General features: G+C 39.2%; 1 long non-coding RNA gene across 1 annotated transcript in view; it reads left to right on the forward strand.

Annotated features, from left to right (window-relative positions):
- LOC125923112 (uncharacterized) overlaps window positions 1-14,043 on the forward strand; it is a 26,636-nt gene extending 12,593 nt beyond the window's left edge. The window contains exon 4 of the long non-coding RNA XR_007457904.1: window positions 13,976-14,043. This is a non-coding gene — a long non-coding RNA (uncharacterized LOC125923112). The remainder of the gene's footprint in view (window positions 1-13,975) is intronic.
- The last annotated feature ends 1,139 nt before the right edge of the window (window positions 14,044-15,182 follow it).

Here is a 15,182-nt window from a genome sequence, read left to right on the forward strand (position 1 = left end):
CTGGCAGAGGAGGCTTTTAAAAGCTGCACAAATTCTTCCCCAGCCCAGATGCTTCCTCACTTCCCTCTGTGGTGAAAGCTGAAGGATTTTGAACCACTGTACCTCTTGTAAGTCCAGAGTGTCCCTCAGGTGTGCAATAAAGAAGAAAAGAAGACTGTATCACAGTTCTAGAACACTATGGTTTTTAAACTACTTCCACACCTGTCCTTTCATCACATCTGTCCATTAAACCTGTGCAACAGGTATGACAGGTATTGTCTCCTTTAGAGCTGCCCAAATAGGCTGGGTGAGGTTAAGTGATTTGCCTGAAGTCACCCAGTTTGTAAGGAGTAAACATGAGACTAGATACCTAATCTTATAACTTCTAGAGTTTTTCTCCCATACATAGTTCCATGTATTTACGTGTACTGGTTTATCCCTACCACCAGTAATTCTTAAAAGAATCTGATGTGGCTTGCTTTATTATGACTGGTGACTGACTTTTACCATGTGTTATGATCAAGCCCCAGCCAATCTCCTCCCTGGCTTGGTGTGCTGCCTGGGGCCCCAGATCGTCTTCCTTTTGCCTCCTGTGAAACCCAAATACCAGTCACCATTCTTGGGACCCTTGGCCATCACCACCTCTGCACTTGGGCTGTATCTATTTGGAGTTCCTGGTTTCCCTCTTCTGGCCTGTCTTGCCACCCACTAAGCCTCAGGGGGATACTCTTGAGTCCAGAGCTGTTTCTAGTACAGGTGATAGGTTACATGGACATCGGTTGTCTAACTGAACTGAGCTCATTTTGCATAAGCTGCTGAATAGCTGCCATAGCAGTGGCTTTCTGACACATGGCAAATCTGGATGATAAACAATGCACATTACCAGGGGAGTGAGAATTTAGAATTCTTCAAGTATTCTCCCCAGTCTAGCTTAAAATAGAGTAGTCATGCATCTGCATAGCACTACCAGAAGAATTGTAGTAGTTTGTAATTTCTAGGATCCATTAAATACTACTTTGAGGAATTCTGGAATGCATTGTGGCTTATCTTCCACACAGTCTTTTTTTTTTTTTTTTTTTTTAACTTGATGTATTTATTTTGAGAGAGAGAAAGCACACATGGAAGGGACAGAGGGAGGGAGAGAATCCCAAGCAGGCTCCGCACAATCAGCATGGAGCCCAATGCAGGGCTCAAACCCGTGAACTGTGAGATCATGACCTGAACCAAAGTTGGACGCCTAACTGACTGAGTCACCCAGGCACTCCCCCACACAGTCTTTTGAAGGGGGCTAGGATTAGGGAGAGACACATGCAGAGAAACATAGAGACAGAGACAGAGAAAGACACACAGAGACACAGAGTGAGAGAGAGACAAAGGGAGAGAGAGACAGAGAGGTAACTACCTAGCGAGTATGAAAGTCCTGCTGTGTGTATTTGTAGAAGGAAATGGAGAAGGTTCCTTTTGCTAGCACCTTGCTTTTGCCAGGATTGGCTTCATTACAGTTTTCTTAATCAGGGATAGCAGATCCTCAGTGGGAAGGGTGTATTTCAGCCTTATCTTGGATGCTTCCTTACTTTACTTGACTTAATTCAAAACTACAAACAGCTTAGTGTGTAGCTTGTACCATTTCCTTTGCATGTAATGAAAGTTTTATTTTAAAAAAGTCCCCATAACCATTTTTGCTGTTTTTCTACAGTAAGAATAATCAAAAGAGAATTCTAAATACTTTATGAACCATTTTTACTTGACAAAATAGTTTTTCTGAGCCAGACCTCTCTCTCTGAAACTTAGGGGCAGGAGAACTAGACTTTTATAGGAAAACTATGAATTCTTGTACATTGTCATATACTGCTCAAGGCCTTTTAAAAATAATTTTTTACTTTTCTTATTTTCATTAGATGTAATGGTAAAACCCAGTTACTCTCCTCAAAATAAGGAGAACATCAAATCTCAAACCGAAATATAAAAAGAGAAATTTCTTATTGATTCTGCTTAAATCTTCCTAGTGAAAATATTAAGCAGAAAAATTATCATATAGGAAAGCCATCTTTGATTTCAGTACAGATTTCAAACATCATATTTTTAAACTTGGGGAGAGATGTGTAAATTCAGTTTTTCCCATTGGCCTAGACTCAAGCACCTGCCTTTCTGTTGTGCAGTTACGTCCCCAGTAACAAATGATCTGGAAGTAAAATCTTTTAGTCAGCTGTGGTCAAACAGGAAAATCTTCATGAAGTATTCCAGACAGGAAAGCATGTGCTCAGCCAGGTCTGCCTGAGAACAAACAGCATCATTAAGGACCCTCAGGCAGTAGCATCTGTCTGTCTGTCTGTCTGTCTACACTCCTCTGCAGATCAGCAAGGTTGCAAGTCCTCACAGTTTCTCTTTGGGTCTCTATTTTTTCCTTTTTCTGCCATTTCCTTCTCTTGGTCATGATTCTCCCCACCATCACAGTTGGGCTCTAGCCCTTCCCTCCAATATCAGTTGTTTTCACGCATTGTCAGGCTGCCAGATTCTCCTTTCTAGAGCCTGGGATCTTCTTTGTGATAATTCTTCCTGTCCCACCTTTAGGCACTCTCTCCTCCCCCCTCTATCAAAACATGAAAGGATCATAAGGCCCAGATAGGATGGTTCCAGCTGTACACTACTGCCATTGAGCTGTTCTGGGGAGAAGGTGTGTAGGACTAACCATGGTGTACTTTCTGGAGGCTGAGGTGCCTCATCCTCAGGCAGTGAAGATGGCAGCAAAGACCCAGGCCACCTGTAGACAGTGAAGTCCCATGAAGCAGGTCCTGCCCATTCCTGTCTCTTGTGTCCTCACTCCCTTGAATTTGCACTCACCTTCCCTCTGCCTTAGAGAGTTCTATTGCATATTTTATGTTTTAAGAATGTCCAGTGCTATTTTAATAAACATTTAATTCTGTTTTCATACTGTATAAAATACTTTTTCAGAAATTGGGATAAGACTCTCAATAAATTGGGGTGAAGACTCTCAATGCTTTTTGTATTATTTCCATGTCTAAAAATAGTTTAGGGGCACCTGGATGGCTCAGTTGGGTAAGCACCCTACTCTTGATTTTGGCTCAGGTTGTTATCTCGTGGTCATGGGATCGAGCTCCACTCCATGTAGGGCTCTGTGCTGACAGTGTGGAGCCTGGTTGGGATTCTGTCTCTCCCTCTTTCTCTGTCCCTCCCCTGTTCTCTCTCTCTCTCGATAAATAAATAAACTTAAAAAAATAAATAAAAATGAGTTTATTACAAAGAAATATGTTGATGGACTATAATATCTTCATTAATAGAAGAAATTTTAGTAAACTGACTCAATTGTCACTGAGGAATATTTTAATTTGCTTTATGACAAAATAGAAAGAGCAAGTAATACATTAACAATAGTTAATTTTTTATTTATTACATCCGTATTAAAATAAAAATAAAGGAAAAAATATAGAAAAATTTACTTATAATTCTACCACTCCATATTATTTCTGTTTTTTATCTTCCTATGCTCCCTTCTAGGCCCACACGATGTATTTGTGAAGCTGCTGGATACGGTTCCTAACGCACCTCTATGGTAGAGGAATTCTTGTGAAAAGTTGTATTACATTTGGGGGTTGTATTCAAATTAGGTTTTAGTAGTATCCACCTGTTTAATTAGCTGCATTAACCAGCTTTAGTCTACTATCTCAGAACTTTGGCTGTACTATTGTAATATTGAGATTCATTTTTTTTTTTTTTTTTGGTGGTGGTGGAGCTATGATTTTATTACCACCAGCATATGGAAGAAAAGCTTTGTGACACTAAGATTTTCATTGTATGTTTCACTATATATAGTGAGTTTGTGGATATTAATAGGCCTTTACATGTAAGAGTTGAAATCCCTCTTTATCTTGGATTCCTGTGTCCTGTGAACATCATGGAAAATTTTCTGCTCAAGATAGGCAGTGGATTGGGTCTAAAGTAATTATCTACCTTGTCATATTCCTAATGCATATTCCCAAACTTAGGGGACAAACAACTCTGGCTTCTCCCTCTTCATGGTTTTCTTTCTGAAATTGCAGATTTCTTTTTTTTTAAATTTTTTTAATGTTTATTCTTGAGACAGACAGAGCGTGAACAGGGGAGGGGCAGAGAGAGAGGGAGACACAGAATCTAAAACAGGCTCCAGGCTCTGAGCTGTCAGCACAGAGCCCGACATGGGGCTTGAACCCACGAACTGTGAGATCATGACCTGAGCCAAAGTCGGATGCTTAACCAACTGACCCACCCAGGTGCCCCTGAAATTGCAGATTTCTTGTCTTGGTGTTTACGAAGCTTGCCTGATTACAAAAATCATCTAAAGTACAGGAGAAAAACACAATTTCCCGGGCCCTTTTGAGAGCTTTTGAATCAGAATTCTGAGGGATGGCTTGTTTTAAATAGGCACCCTAGTAATTTTTACAATCTAGGCAATTCTGGGAAGCAGTCATTTATTTGAAGCCAGTTCATAGCTGCTGGCTCACACATTTGCTCTGCCCACATTTAAAGAGAGGAAGCCAGCAATTCCATCCTTGGGAGACCAACAGCTGTGTAGGTCCTGTCCTTATTCCACTCCATATATGGCTGTGGCCATGACTATATGAAATATAGCACAGGAGAGCAGGCCAGTGTGGGAAGATGATCCACTCCCCCCATACACACCCAATGTCATCATATAGAAGTCTACCACAACCTTCAGTTTTGCCAGTGAAGAAGGAGAAATATATAGGTGGGGTTATTTTCTCTGCATCACTTACAGCTTTGGAATTGTGTTCCTTACAGAAATTTTAATTATGTACATGATGGGATATATGCATGTGTGTGTGTGTGTTTAGAATTTTTCTTTATGCTTTTTTCATGTGGTTACTGGGTTATTTTAATGTTTATTTTTGAGAGAGAGACAGAGCATGAGCAGTGGAGGGGCAGAGAGAGGAGACACAGAATCTGAAGCAGGCTTCAGTCTCTGAGCTGTCAACAAAGAGCCCAACCCCGGGCTTGAACTCACTGACTGTGAGCTCATGAACTGAGCCAAAGTTGGAAGCTTAACCCACTGAGTCACCCAGGCTCCCCAGTTATTGGTTTATTTTAAATTCAGTTTATGCACTGAAAAATTGCTCCTTTATTAATTCCAGTGCTATTAATTTGAAATTTAAGCAGAGTTTATACAACTCTAGGTCATTGCCCACATCTGGAATAGTATTCTCTGAAGTAGGCTGGTCCCAAAGTTGTGAAATAATGGGGCTTTTTGAGTTTGCACTTATTTCTTGAGTCCCTCTCCTTGCCCTGGGGGATCAGGGCCCTCCTGTTGTCCTCTAGCTGCCCATCCTATCTACGCTCCCCACCCCCCTTCCCTGGCAGTGCCCCATGCTCCAAAATTATCTTTCCCTCCCTTTTAAGTTCTTCTGAGTCAAAAGATAAAAATAGAATAACAACGGTAAAACATAACCCAGTAACTCTCATTCCCTAGATTTAGCGATCTCAGACAGCTGGTAGAAAGAAAAGAATGGATGAAATGAATTCATGCCATGGTGAGAATGACTGATTGGATGACTTACTACATTAACAAACTATCTCAGGGACATTTACATTTTAAAACAGTGCTTATTAAGTTCAAGGAATAAGTTCCAAATACAGGCTATTAAGCAGTTTTAAGAAGACGGGTAATTTAGGGGCAGAGGGATCTTTAAATCACACCACAAGGGCCATAGTTCACTCTGCTACCCAAGTTCAGCCCTTGCTCTTGGAAACACGTTGATATGGTATTCAGCCAGGAAGGCCGGGGTAACATGCTTGGGTTGGGTTAAAGGGCAATTCCAGGCCTTTATCCCCACCCTCTTGGTCTCTCTCTCTCATCTCCAGCAGGGCACTACATGGGTGCATTCTCTGCAGGGTGCGTTGTCACAGGAATTAACAGATCACCTGCTAATGCAGGGTCCACCCCAGCAGAAGGAGCCAGGAAGGCCCTCATATTTTCATTATTTAAGTATGTTCACTTGTGGACTAGAGGTTGTCAGTTACTGCCCTTTCACGTAGACAGAATCAAGAACCTTTGGCACTGGCTGTTATCACTGTGTATAAAGGTTAAAAATTGACTGGAAGAAAATGTGGTACTTTATTCTCCCTCGTGTCAGTTGAAAGTTTATTTCTATGTGTTTTTGTGTCACTGAAATAATAAACAACCAGGCAGGCCTTTTTTTTTTTTTTTCATTGAAGAATTCTGCATTAGGAAATGAAAATATTTTACCAAGTAAATGCAGAATGATTGATAGAGCAAGCATACTATACCTCTGCACATAAGTCTGTGTGTTATGAGATATGCTTCCTGCCATCCTTGGGTCCTTAGGTATCATGACTACTTGATGATTTTCAGTGATGGGATAGACCTACAGAAACAAGGCTGGACATGGCTCTCTTGAATTTTAGTTTTCCCTCCTCCCTCACCTATTTAGTACTTCCTATACGAAGCAAAAATCTGAAATGTTGGCAGCAGAACTTGGATGGGCCTGATTTCCGTCTGCAAGGTATACTGAATAATACTGAAGAAACCTTTTTGGCTCAAGAGCAATGATTTTTCTGAGTGACTTTGACGCTCTGAGTGATTTCTTTTGAGTTAGGGTGTTTAAATTACTCATTCTTCAACTGTACTGAAAGAAGCAAGTGTAGACATTTTATTATGAAACAGCAAAGAGTTTATCAGTAATAACTGATACAACTGGGTGCCAGGCTCTGTTCTGTTTAATGTGTGTCATATCTACTTCTCACAACAACCTTGTGAATGTTTGCCATTTTTGTTGCTGTTTATAGATAGGGAAACTGAAGCATGGGGAGTTTGGGTGATTTCAGCAAGGTTCTACGCTGGGCTTATGGTCCTACTGGGAAGTGGACGTGGGCAGCATTACTTCATAGTGTTCATACTTAGCCACAGAGCCATACTGCCTCTTTAGCAACAACAACAAAAAGCCTAGAAGAATACACTACAACCTGGTGTATTGTTGAGAGGACAGGTCCTCTCTGGGATTATGAGAAGGGGGCCAGAAGGAATATTTGCTTTGTCTGTATCATTTGAATTTCTATTTATGATGACAATATATTCATGTATTACTTAATATAATTGAAACTTTTTAAAAGTTTATTTCTTTATTTTGAGAGAGACATGTGTGTATGAGCAGGGGAGGGGCAGAGAAAGGGGAAGAGAGAGAATTCCAAGCAGGCTCCTTGTGGGACTTGATCCCACAAACCATGAGATCATGACCTGAGCTGTCAGATACTTAACTGACTGAGCCACCCAGGCACCTCTATAATTGAAACTTTTTTTTTTTTATAATTGAAACTTTTAAAGTTAAAATTGTTAAAGTCCTGGGGCACCTGGGTAGCTCAGTCAGTTAAGTGTCTGACTTTGGCTCAGGTCATTATCTCATGGTTTGTGAGCTCAAGCCCCACGTTGAGCTCTGTGCTGGCAGCTCAGAGCCTGGAGCCTGCTTCAGATTCTGTGCCTCCCTCTCTCTCTGCCCCTCCCCTGCTCACACTCTGTCTCTTTCTCTCAAAAATAAATAAATATTAAAAAAATTTATAAAAATTGTTAAAGTCCTAGGTCAGGTTATTAATTTTCATAAATTCATTGCTACTTTAAAAAAATTATCAATTACACTCTCTGGTAAGGAAGTAGGTATTGTATTAAGGAGATCATTTAACACAGTGTCCTTGGTTTTTAGATGAGGAACCTGAGGTTACATGACTTGCTTAAGCTCACAGAACTAGTTTGTGACAGAACAGGTATCCTGACACTGAATTTTGTGTGCTTTCTACTGCAGTTTTTGGGACATATCTTAGGTGGAATAAAATATACAGATATTAAGTGAACAGTCTGAGTTTCAACAAATGCATGCACTCACATAACTGATTTCAGAGCTGAGATATGTAGCATTTCCATTAACCCTAAACTTTCACTTGTGCTAGAGATCTCTTTGAAAACTTTACTCTTGTTCATTTGTATTAGTAAGAATCCAAGTGCTTACATTTCATATGTATCCACACATTTTATAGTTCTCAGCATAGATACACCTTAGTGTGTATATATGTTGGGTACTTCCTTTCTACATTTTCACGAAGTCCCATGCTCTCCTTATACTTTACAAGCCAGTTCCTCATTGCTGAAATTGCTAATTGGTGTTCCTTGTTTACAGTCATTCTCACAAGTTGGTCTTTAGCCTGACATAATTATCATTACATAAACAATTATTCTTCATTTGGTCCTCAAGCTCCCCAACACATTTATAGTGAAAGTACGTATCTTTGTTGGCTTGTTTTTTAACTAAGCAGTTCCTATATTAATATCCTAGAGATTTGGTAAGAATAAAACATAGTTACTAAAACCCATGCATTTGAACATGAACAAGTTTGGTCTTCAGTTCATTCTGTTAACTAGAAAAGCTTATCATTCTCTTTCTCCATTTACTTTGCTCTTTGTGTGTGTGTGTGTGTGTGTGTGTGTGTGTGTGTGTCTGTCTGAGAACTATTATCTGGCAATGGTACCAATATGCTAATAGTGATTTTCTTTTTTTTTTTTTAATTTTTTTTTAACGTTTATTTGTTTTTGAGACAGAGAGAGACAGAGCATGAACCGGGGAGGGGCAGAGAGAGAGGGAGACACAGAATTGGAAGCAGGCTCCAGGCTCTGAGCCATCAGCCCAGAGCCTGACGCGGGGCTCGAACTCACACACTGTGAGATCGTGACCTGAGCTGAAGTCGGAGGCCCAACCGACTGAGCCACCCAGGCGCCCCGCTAATAGTGATTTTCAAAACTGATTCCATATTAACAAGTATGGAAAATGACCTCTGGCGTGAGTGGATCTCAATCCATGTAAGTTTGACATCTAAAACAGTAATAGTTTTGGGACGTCTTCCGACTTTGGCTCAGATCATGATCTCATGTCCGTGAGTTTGAGCCCCACGTCGGGCTGTGTGCTGATAGCTTAGAGCCTGGAGCCTACTTTGGATTCTGTGTCCCCCCTTTCTCTCTTACTCTCTCCTGCTCACCTGGGTGGCTCAGGCAGTTAAGCATCCAACCCTTGATTTTTAGCTCAGGTCATAACTGCATGGGGTTTGTGAGATTCAAGCCCTGCATTGGGCTTGTCCCTCACAACGTGGAGCCTGCCTGGGATTCTCTGTCTCTCTCTCTCTCTCTGCCCCTCCCCTGCATATATACATGCATGTGTGCATCTCTCTGTCTCTCTCAAAAATAAATAAAAGAATGTACAGTTTATATTTCAGTTTGTCAGTTGTCTCAATATTGTTTTTTTCTGCCACTTCTTCCCTCTAGCTCAGGATCCAGTCCAAGATCATGTATTGCATTTAGTTTTATCTCTTTAGTTTCCTTCAGTCAGGAAGAACTCCTCACCTTTCTTTGTCTTTTCTGGCACTGACATATTTGAATAACATGGGCCAATTATATTATATTCCTCAATTTGGGTTTTTGTGATGTTTCCTCATGTTTAGATTCAGATTTCCTTATGAGTGGATGTGTGGCTAGACGACTGCAAAAGAAATGAGGTATCCTTCTTGGGGTATGGCATCATGTTAATATTGAACACTTGATGAAAGTGTTGTCTGATCTCTCTACAGTACAGTTACTATTTTCTCTTTTACAACTGATAAAGCAATCTGAGGTGAGATGTGTTAAGAGCACATAAACATCATGCTCCTCATCTCACTCTTTCCCCTAGACTTAGCATCTATCTCAGTTCCTCTTCAAAGTCACCTTTGCCACGACTTATTTACATATACCCTAAGTAAACAGAAAAACTGAATGATTTTGCTGAGGCTGTCCCTTTGCCTGTAATACTCCCATCCAAAGCTGTCTAGTTTGCATTAAAATTTAAACCTATCTCAAAATGCTGTCTACCTCCCTGTCTATAACTAGAGTTAATGTCTTCCACTTTGACATCCAGGAGCACTTTCTAATTTTCTTGGGGCACATATTAATTTCTCCTTTGTGCTTGAAACTAATATGGTATACTTCCCTGATCCAACTTACTAGACAACAAGTGTCTTGACAGTATGGACTGTGTCTTAATCATTTCTGCATCCTCTGTAGAGCCCCAAAAAGGCAATCAGTGGGAAGTTCGTGATCAGTGTTTATTCATTAAATGCATATTTACTCATACTACACATCTCTTCTGATGTCCTAGTTGAATACCCAACTGCATATTTAAAAAACTCAATTTCATCTGCTTAACATCCTACACCCTTTGTTTAACATGTTGCTATTTTGCCCTTGAAAAATGGAAAACTTCAGTGTCATTTCTGTATTCTTAGCTCAGGTGTTAAGAGTGTTGTTGAGTAAATGAATTGCTTTCTTATCGTTAGGATTTGTGTTTGATGTTTCCATCTAAGTCTTTCACTAGGGCACTGGGCCAGCTTTTCATTGCTTTGATAAGAAGGCATGATGAAGTCTGCTCTTCCTCGGAGGCATTCTTGTAACACTCATTAAGGATAACTCCATATGCATATTGATAGGAGAATAGATCCCTACCTAACAATTCCCTTATGTACAGGTTTTAGAAAGTGAAAATATAACCTGCCAAAATCACAGGAGTTAGGAGCCTAGGTTATTAATTTGTTCAGATAGTATTAATTTGTTCTTCCAAGACATGTAAGAACAAGCATTAGTTTGTAAGTTTAATGAATGATCGAAGTAGGTCAATCAAATCTTGTGGTACAACTTACTTGCAATAAATTATATGGGGAAAAGTCCAGACAGATGACACTGAACTGTTATTTAATATGGAAAATATATAAATTACATAAAATTCATCTTTTCTAAAGTGCACTTTTTTAAGTTTTCAAAATGGATGAAGCCACATCATTCTTTGTAGTGGGGCTTTTCTTTAGAATATGAACTGATATATTATTTTTTTAATAATTTAAAAATTGTAGCATAGTTTTAGATTTCCAGAAAAGTTGCAAGGAAGTGCAGAAAACTCCTGTATACTCTTTACCCAATTTCCCCTATTGCTAACAATCTATATCACTATGTACATTTGTCACAAGTTAAAAATAAACATTGGTACATTATTATTAACATAATGCTTTATTTAGATTTCACCAGTTTTTCTCTAATGCCCTTTGTTGTTGTTGTTCTGGGATCCCACCCAAGACATTTACATTTAGTCATTCTGCCTCCCTAGCCTCTTCTGGTCTGTGACAGATTCTCAGACTTTCCTTGCCTTAATGACTGTACAGTTTTAGAAGTACTGTTCAGGTTTGTTTGCAGAATGCTCCTCAAGTTTGGATCGCTTCAGTGTTTTTCTCATGATTAGACAGAGGTCATGGGTTTTTAGGAAGAAGACCACAAACATATAGTGTCATTCTCATTATACCATATTAAGGTTACATATCCAGGTAATTCATCATGTTGATGTTACTTTTGATCACCTGGCCAAGGTAGTCAACCTTTCTCCACTGTAAAGTTACTTCTTCCTCCATTTCCATATTCTTCCCTTGGAAGCCAGTCACTGTGTCCAGTCTACTCTAAAGGGGGAAGGAGGTGGGAAGTTAAATGCCACCTCTTGAAGGGGAGAGTATCAACATAAAGTATTTGGAATTCTTTTGTAAGGGAGATTTGTCTCTTCTTTTTTAAAAAATTTCTTTCAGCCATTTATTTACGTCAGTATGGACCCATGGATATTTATTTATACTTTGGGTATAATACAATATTTTGTCATTTATTAGTTGCTCAAGTTGCTCCAGCTTTAGCCATTGGGAGCTCTTTCGGCTGGTTCCTGTATCTCATGCTCCCATGATTTTGTTTTTTGAGCACTTCCTTACTTTCTAGTACTACAAGATGCTCCAGGCTATCTTGTATATTCTCTGCTTCAGGCCTAGAATCAGCCATTTCTCCAAAGAGCCTTGTTCATTTTATAGGAAGATCGTATTAGAGACAAAGTTCTGGCCCATATTTTGATAATATAATAATAACAAATATTGGAAATGAAAGTGAGAGAAAGTGAAGATGTGGTAGGGGGCATAGGCTTTGATGATAGCCTCTGACTTGAAATCATTACTGTCATGAGTAGTCTGATCACCATTCCCAGTTTTCATGGAAGTGAGAGGTTTCCAGGGATGTAGGACTCTCCGTGATGTAACAAGGATGAATTGACCACCTTAGTCATGAAATTGGTTATGTCTCATGGTTGCAAGGGACAAAAACCCAAATAAAGCTACCTCAGTTTAAAAAGGGAATTTAATGACTCATTTAACTGGGAAAGCTAAGGATGTATGGGTTTCAGGCAGAGCTGGATCCAGAGATCAAATGATATATTTAGGGCTCCCTCTGACTCCATGTTTCAGTTCCACTTCCCTCTGTGTGTTGGTTTTTTCTTAGACTCTGCTTGTGGGATTTAAGGGATAAGAACAGCTGTCTTCATTCCCTAGGACAGGGGATCAAAAATGAAATATCTAGAAGGGTGAGGCATGTAGTGTAAATGAGGAGAACAGGCTGGGTGGAGGACATTAGAGAGTGATGGAAACTTTCAGAGGGAAGCTTTAGTTATTAATGCTATGCAGGAATGCAAGTTCACTATTGCCAGATACTCCCAATGTTTCAAAATAAGACAGAAATATGAAATCCTGATTTTTAAATGTTGGTAAATAATTCAATTAAATACAAACAAAATTATTCATACCAAGAAAATACACTCATGGAGCATATGGCTCTGACTTACCAGAAGGACTCTTGAAGGGCTCACCTTCATGAGTCCATGGCTGTTTCCTGACTGCCTCAGGGCATAGTTGGGCACATACCTGCAAAAGGTAGTTTTCCCTTAGTAGTCTCAGGATACATTTACTGTTTTTGAAAATAGATCCATTTGAATAGCCTAGTGCTACTAGGAATTTATCCAAAGGATACAGGAGTGCTGATTCATAGGGGCACATGTATAAACCCCAATGTTTATAACAGCACTTTCAACAATAATCAAATTATGCAAAGAGCCTAAATGTCCATCAACTGATGAATGGATAAAGAAGATGCGGTTTATATACACAATGGAATACTACTTGGCAATGAAAAAGAATGAAGTCTGGCCATTTGCAGCAACGTGGATGGAACTGGAGGGTATTATGCTAAGTGAAATAAGTCAGTCAGAGAAAGACAGATATCATGTTTTCACTCATATGTGGAACTTGAGAAACTTAACAGAAGATCATGGGGGAAGGGAAGGGGAAAAAATAGGTATAAACAGAGAGGGAGGGAGGTAAACCATAAGAGACTCTTAAATACAGAGAACAACTGAGGATTGATGGAGTGGTGGGGGAGAGGGAAAATGGGTGATGGGCATTGAGGAGGGCACTTGTTGGGATGAGCACTGGGTGTTGTATGTAAGTGATGAATCATGGGAATCTACCCCCAAAACCAAGAGCACACTGTACACACTGTATGTTAGCCAATTTGACAATAAATTATATTTAAAAAAAAATGAATGGCCTAGTGCTTGAAAGTTCACTGTGTATAAACTATCCTTCAAGTAGCATCTTTCATTAAAATATATGGATTTATAAACTTATGTGTAGAAGCATATGGGAATAACCTTTCACTTAACTGCCTAAAACTATAGTATTTTAAACTATAATATGTATAATGGCTCCCTTCAAGTAACATATTCTTTTAATAAGATGCAGTGTTGGTAATCTCAAGTGTGGAAACACACTGAGATAGCCAAGTGCTAAACTGCTTGAAATTACACGGTGTATAATGCATCCTTCAAGTACCATCTTCTTTTATTAACATATATGTGGTTGTAAACTGATATTTAGAAGCATAAATGAGTGCTTAACTGCTTGGGGGAAAAATAGATCCCACTTAAGTTAATAGTTGCAAAATTTATCAAGTGCTTATTATGTGCCAGGCATTGTGCTAAGCAATTTACACATCTCTTTTAGTCCTTAAAATAACAAGTTACTATTATTATTAACTTCCCTGCAGATGGAGAAACTGAGAACAGAGAGATTATCTATCTTCCTTGATGCTACACAGCTGAGGGGCCAAGGTAGGATTTAGACCTCTCTTGGGGTCTGATTCTAGAGCTCAGATTGTTTGTCCCTTTGCTGTATTGCTTCAAATGGCTGAAGACTAGAGACATCTTAATATCTCAGAGTCAGAGATCGGTGATAAAAGGAACCTTAGAGATTAGCCAGTATGTTGGCTTATTGATAGGGAAATTGAGACTGCAAGCAAGGAGTGACTTGCTTGCAGTCAATAAGGTCTCAAAGGCTATCAGTGGCTGAACTGGGGTAAGTCCAAAGCCATTTTGCTGCACCATGTAGCTTCTGGGACTTGCTAACTACAAGGATTGAAAGTCCATGGTGGATTTTACAAAGCGTTCTGAAGCCTTGAGAATTTATCCCTGCCATTCCTATTTCTGAATTGAAATATTTTTCATCTCTCATATACTAGGCTCTTCAGAGGGTGAAATATTTCCTTGTGTTTTTAACCAGGAAAGAAGATTACAACAATTATTTTTCTCTAAAGTGATAATTTTATCCATAAGCTCAGCCATCACTGTGATTTGAGGGAGAGGCCAAAGTTGGGTGGAGAGGATACTTCATGGCTATGATAAATATGTCTTTAAGACCTTTATGTCAATTCCTAAGAGATAGGTTGCCAAAGCCTTGAAAGCTACATTTTGTCTACATAGATAAATGATCATAATGATCAGTTTCAAAAACACTAAATTCCAGTGTATGATTTCTTAAATATATACACATGTGAATTTAGCAGATATTTATATATGGGCTTTTAGGTGCAAAGAATTTTCCTGGGTCCTTTGAGGGTATAAAAAGTAATAAGGAATTATTCCCATCTTCAAGGAGCTTATTACATAGTAGAGAAGGCAGATATATAAGCCCTTAATTACAATAGAATAAGAGTCACAAAAATAAAACTTTTGAAGAAATACTAGAAAAAGAACAATAAAATCCAACTCAGAAGATCAGAGAAGATTTTCTAAAAAATTTAAGCTGGACTTTGAAGCCTGGTCAGTTGGAGGATGAAAGCTCTATGGACAAAAGAGAGCATATGAGTAAAGATGTAAAGGTGAGACACAGGGTGTGTTTAAAACAAACAAACAAACAAACAAACAAACAAACAAAAAACATGTAATAGGGACACCTGGGAGGCTTAGTCAGTTGAG

The sequence above is a fragment of the Panthera uncia genome, chromosome B1, assembly GCF_023721935.1.
Source record: "Panthera uncia isolate 11264 chromosome B1, Puncia_PCG_1.0, whole genome shotgun sequence".
Lineage (NCBI taxonomy): Eukaryota > Metazoa > Chordata > Mammalia > Carnivora > Felidae > Panthera > Panthera uncia.